The sequence below is a fragment of the Triticum dicoccoides genome, chromosome 1A, assembly GCF_002162155.2.
Source record: "Triticum dicoccoides isolate Atlit2015 ecotype Zavitan chromosome 1A, WEW_v2.0, whole genome shotgun sequence".
NCBI lineage: Eukaryota > Viridiplantae > Streptophyta > Magnoliopsida > Poales > Poaceae > Triticum > Triticum dicoccoides.
This window is the reverse complement of record NC_041380.1, coordinates 258,187,717-258,195,861: the sequence shown is the minus strand read 5'-3', so window position 1 is coordinate 258,195,861 and position 8,145 is coordinate 258,187,717.

The following is an 8,145-nucleotide window of genomic DNA, read 5'->3' as shown; positions in this document are numbered from 1 at the left end:
TGGCCCTTCTCGGAGAGTGAATGGGCCGCTCGTTATGACTTGGAACGCCAAGTCCTTGCCATACTTCGGGCCGAAGAGGAGTACTGGCGCCGCAGGGACGGGATCAAGTGGGTCACCAAAGGAGACGCTAATACCGGCTATTTCCATGCTTACGCTAACGGTAGAAAACGTAAAAGTATGATCCTTAGACTTCAATCCGATCAAGGGCTCTTACTCTCCAACGAGCTCATCGTAGCTCACATATATGAGTTCTTCATCGGGCTGTTGGGAACGGCCGAGGAGAAAACTCTATGCCTCCGGGACGACCTTTGGGACCCTGCTGATCGGGTCTCTCAAGAGGAGAATGATGGGCTCGTCCTCTCTTTCCTTCCGGAGGAAATAGATCGTGTTGTGCACGATATGAAAACGGGCACGGCGCCCGGTCCGGATGGGTGGCCGGTGGGATTCTTCAAGAAGTTCTGGACTAAGCTCAAAGATCTTTTCTACGACTTAGTGAATGGCTTTGCGCTAGGTACCGTTGACCTATCTCGTCTCAACTACGGGGCTATTAGTCCGATTCCTAAGGTTAAAGGGGCCGACGACATTAAGCAGTTCCGGCCTATCACTCTGATTAATGTCCCTTTCAAGATTTGTGCAAAAGCTTACGCCTCCCTCTTGGCGCCTGTCGCTCAACGAGTGATTAGTCCTAGCCAATCGGGTTTCCTCAAGCAGCATAATATTCTTGAAGGGCCGTTAGCGCTTCTCGAAATCGTTCATGAGCTCAAACGTACCAAGTCTAGAGGTGTTCTCCTTAAGTTAGATTTCGAAAAAGCGTACGATCGCGTGAACTGGGAGTTCGTGCGAGAGGTCCTCATCAAAAAGGGTTTTGATGTGGGCTTTGTCCACCGTATCATGCACCTAGTGAGTAGTGGTCACACGGCTGTGACCATCAATGGTGTAATGGGCAAATTCTTTCACAACAAACGCGGCCTTAGGCAGGGAGACCCTAGCTCTCCTTTGATCTTCAACTTCGTTGCGGACGCTTTGGCGGCCTTGATCAGCAAAGCCAGGGCTGCGGGGCACATCAAAGTAAACCTGGGCAAACGTCGGGCCGGGCCGGGTTTCGGGCTGGGCTTGTAAAAGCCCGACCTTCATTTCTCAAGCCCGAGCCTGGCCCGAAGCCCGAAATACTCCATATTTTCAAGCCCGAGCCCGGCCCGAAGTCAAGCCCGAAGTCCGAAAGCCCGGCCCGAATGCTATTTTCTAGTACGCGCACGTGCAAGCCCGGCCCGAAGCCTGAAAGCCCGGCCCGAAATACAGGAAAAGTGAAGCCTGAGCCCGGCCCGAACTATCTTTCGGGCTGCAAAACAAAGCCCGAGCCCGGCCCGAATGTCAAGCCCGGCCCGGCCCGGCCCGGGTTTTTTGGGCCGGGCTCGGGCCGGGTCATCGGGCCGGGCTGCCCATGCCCGGGTTTACATCAAAGGGTTGATCTCCCACCTCATCCCCGGCGGCGTGACCCATCTGCAATACGCGGATGACATGATGCTGCTTTTCGAGCCAGACGACCATAGCATAGAAACAATTAAGTTGCTTTTGATTGCTTTTGAGATTCTTTCGGGTCTAAAGATTAATTTTCTCAAAAGCGAAGTGATCACCATAGGGATGGATGATCGCGAAGGTCGGAGTATCGCAAACTTGCTCAATTGTAGGATTGGGAAGTTTCTGATCAAATACTTGGGACTACCGATAAACCACAAAAACTTGACGATTGTCGACTGGGCGCCACTTTACGGCAAAGTGGTGAACCGGGTTAGTCCTTGGAGAGGTAGGTTCATGTCCTCTGCTGCTAGGTTGATTTTGACCAATTCTAGCTTATCCTCCTTGCCTATCTTTACGATGGGTATGTTCCTCCTAGCAGATGGAGTGCATGCCAAGCTTGACACGCCTCGCGCCCGGTTCTTTTGGGGAGGAACTGGGACAAAGCGCAAATACCATCTGGTTAAATGGGCTGCGGTCTATCGCCCTAAGAAGTTCAGTGGTCTGGGGATCACGAATTCGAAGCTGATGAACGTTGCTCTCCTTACCAAATGGTGGTGGCGCCTTGCCCAAAATGAGAAGGGTCTCTGGGCTGATATTCTCCGGGCCAAGTATTTCCCGGATGGCAACCTCTTTAAGGCCAAACCCAAAGGATCGCCCTTTTGGAATGGCATTCAAGCGGTTAGGCCAGCGTTTGCGGTTGGGGCCCAGTTTATAGTTAACAATGGCAAGTCCACGCGGTTTTGGTTGGATTGCTGGAAGGGTCAAACGCCGCTGTGGCAGTCCTATACGCAGCTGTACCAGCTTGCCACGGACACACACATTACGGTCGCTGTCGCTCTCAGAGTGCACCCCCCGATGATCTCCTTCTTCAAACCTCTGGAAGCGGGAGAGGCGACGGCTTGGGAGGCTTTGGTGGCTGAGCTCGAGGGATGGAGTCTCAGCCACGATCAAGATCAGATTGATTGGAAGCTATCGGCTTCTCGTCTCGGTAAAATCCTTATACGAGAAGCTTACGGAGGGGAATGGGCTTGATATGGCCAGGGGGTTGTGGAAGGCTGGCATTCCACTCAAAATCAAGATCTTTTTGTGGCAAATGTTCCGCAACCGTCTGCCAACATCGGAAAATGTGGCCAAACGCAACGGGCCGGCGAACGGGACATGCGCCATCTGCGGGCTTGGGGAGGACGCTAACCATGTCTTCTTCAAGTGTTGCCTTGCTAGATTTGCGTGGAGCGCGGTTAGGGACACATTTAAACAGAATTGGAACCCGCAAAATAGCTCGGACCTTCTTTCTTTATTAACCGCACAGAGGGTGCGAACGCGCGTGTGGTGTGGCGCTGCGTTGGGGCGCTGTTTTGGTCCATTTGAACTGTGAGGAACAAAATTACTATCGAACATAAATTCCCTGCTCACCCAGCTGAGATTGTTTTCAAATGCCATATTTTCCTACAGGCTTGGGCGCCATTGGGGAAGCAGCGTGACCAGGGGCACATGAACGAGATCATGGAGCAGATCAAAGCATACACGGCAAGAGCAAGACTTCAAGATCTGACAGACTGAGCTTTTGCGTTTATTATCTTTATGGTTATGGGCTTTTAGCGTCCCCTTGAACTTTAGTATCTTACTTTGCCGGGACTGCGAGCTCGCTGAAACTGAATGTTATGTGGTTGTGGAGTTTCGACCCGGTTGGATGCTGCCTAGTGGCTTTATATTAATTTAAAACCGGACGCTTCGTGCGTCTATGTTCCAAAAAAACAGGCGGCGTCGCGACGAATCACCTTTCGTGCTTTAAGCATGCTCGAAATTCTCAAGAACGGGAGAAACGGAAAGAGGGGTGGACTGTGTAGGCCCATGCACACTGAACCCCAAAGAAACGGTGCCGAACTCACTCACACTCGCAATCAACAGCAGTCATGCAAGGTGCGCCTCCAGCTTGCGTGCATGTTTGGCCCACGCCATACCTTGAAATGCAAGGAGTAAATTGCTCGAAACCACCACATTTGTGGCTAGGGTACTCCAAAACCACCGCTTTTACCGAAAATCACAAAAGACCACCACTTCTGCGGCAAGTGAGTAACAAAATGCACTAATTCGGAACTGAGCCGCGTTAATAGCAAAACTAACGGGTGGGACCCACATGTCTGAGCTGATGTGGCGAAGAGTAGTCATAGTCAGTGTTTGACCTGCTGAGGTGGAAGGGGGGCCCGCATGTCAGCCACACACTCTTATCTCCTCTATCCTCTCCTTCCTCCCCACAGCGCCGCTACTCACGCTCCTCCCTTAGTGACACAACGTCGCCGCTCCCTCACAGCGCCGCACGGTGCCCCTTCCTCTGTACAACGCCGCCTCTCCCTCTGTACAGCGCCGGCCCTGGCCGGATCCCGCCTGAATCCGAGCACGACGCACGGGAGCGGCCAGGGTCGTCACTACTCACGAGCACACCGGTGCCCTCGCCGTCTTCGTCCCAGCCATGGGTGCTTGCCAGGAGACTCGGGAGAGCGGAAGAAGGGGAAGGTGGAGCTCACCAGGAGCTTGTAGTCGACGCGGGGTGGCATGGGAGCTCGAGTCTGTGATGGCTTGGCGCGCGGCGGCTGCTGCCGGAGCGGGACGATGACGGGAGGTAGTAGGTGGTTGTGGGGCTCGTCGTGAAGATGCCCTGTGGCACGGGGGCGTTCCTGCGAAGCAGCTCGGGGAGACGGGGAGGTCTGGCTCTCGGCCTCCCGACCAAATCGAGCTCCGCCTCGCAGAGAGGGCAGGGGAGCGGGCGCTTGAGCTCGGCCTCGCCGGAGCGGGATGCGGCGCGGCGCGTAGGCGCTCGACCTCGTGTGCGCTAAGCAGGTGACCAGCACAAAGCGGAGGATGTCCCGGCGGGCCAAGCAGGTGGTCGAGCCTGTGCAAGCGCCCTGACCGAGTCCATGGAAGCGCCCTGGCCGACCGTTGCTTGCGCGCGCCATGGTAGAGCCCCCTGGCCGAGCCCGTGCTCGCGGTGGTGCGCCGTGGAGGAGCGCCCTGGTCGGACCCGCGCTCATGCGTGCCGCCGGCGAGCACCTCATCTTGCTCACTAGCAAAGCTCAGGTGCAGTTGTCATGCGTGCACACTAGGTGCTCGACATAATGCCTGAGAGAAAGACTAGTCAACCTGTACATGTGGCTTGCTTTCTTTGCCAAGTCAGCCTAACAGGTGGGCCTCACTCGTCAGTTTTGCTGTTAGACACGACTCAACTTCGAATCAGTGCGATTTGTTACTCACTTGCCACAGAAGTGGTGGTTTTTTGTGATTTTCGGTAAAAGCGATGGTTTTGGAGTACCCTAGGCACAAATGTGGTGGTTTTGAGCAATTTACTCAAATGCAAGCGACCGGGCGAAGCTATGGATAGACGAGATAGGTCGGTTACGCGGGTGCGCGCGCGTTGTGGCTGTGGTTCGTTCGACCGAGTGCGGTCGTTAGGTGGGTCGGCGTGGTGCGATGGTGGCACGTCAAGCTAAACCACACGGTTGTCGTGGTGCAGCTGCATGTTCACCTACAGTACAGACACATGGCATCTTTTCCCGTCGTGGTACGTGCGGCATGCTGTAGTTTCAACCGCAAGTGCAAAGGCCTTCGCGACATGCTATAGTTTGAACGCATGCTAGATTAGCAATACAAGAGATGAGTGGGTGGACTGTTGAGCAAGTCGCCAAACCAAAAACTTTACCTTCGACGGAAATTGTATCTTCCACGGGGACGACCATCTCTTCTGTTAACTCGTATTTCTATGAACTAGCCGAACAGGAAAAAAATTTAAACGAGGTAAAATATTTGCCATTTCATTGATTAAGAAGAGAGTCGCCGGTTAATTAAACGAAAACTGGACGAAAACCTATATTACAAACTGGGCACACACGGACGACCTCTGGCCACAAACGCCAAACAGTCAACCGAAGCATCAAGGGTAAGGCAGCTCCGATTTTACTAACGAGCTTCACAAAAAAGTTACAAGCCTGACACCGACCTAGCACAATGCAATATCCAGAGAGCACTGCGCGTTGAAAACTGCCCTTATGAAGTCATCGTTGCCGTAGTGGCCCCGCCGTCCGCAGCTCCGACTTCTCTACCAAAGTCAAAAATCAGCATAGGTGCACCTATTGGCGCATCGGACAGTCGACATCAAAAGGACAAACTGGGACTCGGCTCCGCTCACCGCCGTAGTGCTCTAGTCATTGCCACTCCCAAATGACCGTACTTTCAATGAATATGCATCACATTTTGGCTATCCACAAACACACTCTTAAATGCAGCCATTAATTAGTCTCTTGGGTGTCATCGGTCATATATCATGGGAGTGATCTAGCATAAAAAATAATGGAACCATACATGCATGCCTGTGCTAGTTGTGCTAAATTTTCGTTTGGCCAAAAGGGGCTTATAGCAAGGAGACCTGTTGTTTTCATACATCTTCATCTTATGTGCTGAAGCATTTTCTATTTTGCTCGCTAAAGTTGATCTGGAGGGCTCGTTGGAAGGTGTGAAAATCTATGAAGAGGCATCGAGAATAAACCATCTTTTCTTCATGGACGATTCGCTCATTGTGATGAAGGAAAATGTACAATCAACAAATAAGTTGCTGAAATTTTAGCCTCTACGAGCGGCACTTGAGATAGGAGATAAATAAAGCCAATTCGTTAGCTATGTTTAGTAAGGGGACGCCGTGTGGCAGGAAAACTTCAGTGCATGCAGTTCTCGGGTTTGCTCAGGAGTCCTGAAACCAATGATATATCGGTCTCCCGGTGCATCTTGGTCAGTCAAGGAAATGGGAATATGAGTACTTAAAAGAGCATATTTGGACGAGGATTCAGGGTTGGAAGAAGCTCTTGTCGAAGGCAGGTAAGAGATTTTGATCAAGGCGGCAGCCCAAGCCCTCCCTACTTACGCTATGTCTTGTTTCAGTCTGACAAAATTATTGTGTGAGGAAATTAGCAACCTCATATGCATATATTGGTGGAGTCGATAGCAGGATGAGAATAAATACCACAGGATTAGTTGGGAACATATGACTAAGGCAAAGTGTGCGGGGGCATGGGGTTTAGATACTTGCACATTTTCGATCTAGGAATATTAGCAAGACAAATTTGGCGCTTGTTCCAGTCTCCAGATTCTCTTTGTGGCGTTGTCCTTAAAGCAAAGTATTTTCCAAACTGCACTATATTGGAAGTTGTACGAAATGGGTATGTCATATACATGGAGAAGCATATTGAGGGAACTTAATCTGACGAGAGAGCGTGTTATATGGTGTGTTCGGGATGATGAATCTATACATGTATGGGGAGGTACAAGGAGGCTGGCTTTAGGTCGAACTACAATTATGGTTCAGCTGAATCCTCACTAACTTGGGGGGGAGGGGGGCTTATGTCGGTTTTTGAATCAGAATTGGTAGCCAACACTCATCAGGCGTTTACCTCCTCGATGACGATGGGGTGTGGCTCCCCTCTCCATGACCAGGACAATGGTCCAAGACGGTGAGTTGCTCCCCCATCCGTAGTCAGCTATGTCCCAACAGTCTTGATGACATGGCCAGGGACGCAACTGCAGACAACAACGACACCTATACTCTCCATCGCCTGCCTTAAGTGATGTCATGGCCTTGAACCCCCCTCGGGTAGCGGGGAAACCCTAGGTCTAGGCGGCAGTGACATCCCCTCCTTGGAGGCGTTGCCTGGGTGTCTATGGTGTCTAATGGAGCAAAGGTTGGTCTAGGTTGCTAAGACACCCAAACAACGTTCAAGCAAATGTATCATGCCTTACTTTCAATGGAATTATAGACCCACAAGTATACCTGGCCATGGGCCGGGCCGGGCCGGGCTTGGGCTAGGCCTAACAAATCCCATGGCAGAAAACTGAGGCCCATGCCCTCCCAGGCCCTACCATGTGGCCTACTTTTCAAGCCCAAGCCCAGCCCATCTAGTGAAAAGCCCTTAGGGCTTCGGGCCGTGGGACGGGCCTCTTCCTTAAAATGCCAATATATATGTCAAGCCCAAGCCCGTCCAAGCCCGGCTGGTGGGCTCAAAACTCTGGCCCAAGCCCGGCCCATGGGCAAGCCCATCGGTCCTAGACCCTGGATTTTAGGGCCGAGCCTGGGTGGGCCGTGGGCCGAAAGGGCCGGTGTCGGTTCTATATCCGGCATCTCTCATAGTAGGGGCCCTAAGCTAGGCGTCTTGGAGCAATGGTAACATGGACACGGGATTTTACCCAGGTTCAGGCCCTCTTGATGGAGGTAAAACCCTACGTCATGCTTCTGATTGTATTCATATCGGTGTAGTACAGAGTACATGTATCTACCACTAGATTGTTCTAATGAATATTAGATGTTGTCTATTGACTAGCCTGGCCTCGGTTTATATAACACACCAGAGGCCTAGGGTTTAGGAGAGTCCTCGTCTTGTGCGCCAGGTCTTGTGGGATCTCTCTTGTATGCGGCATGGGCTGCCCGAAGTGGCCCATGAGTGAACCGCCATGGGGTTCCTTGGCCCGATCCAGCTAGTCGGGAGATGACGTGGTGAGTACCCCCTAGTACAGGACACCATCAGTAGCCCCTTGAACTGGTCTTCAAGTTGGGGATGCTCCTCGATTCTTCCGAACTGTTCTTCATCT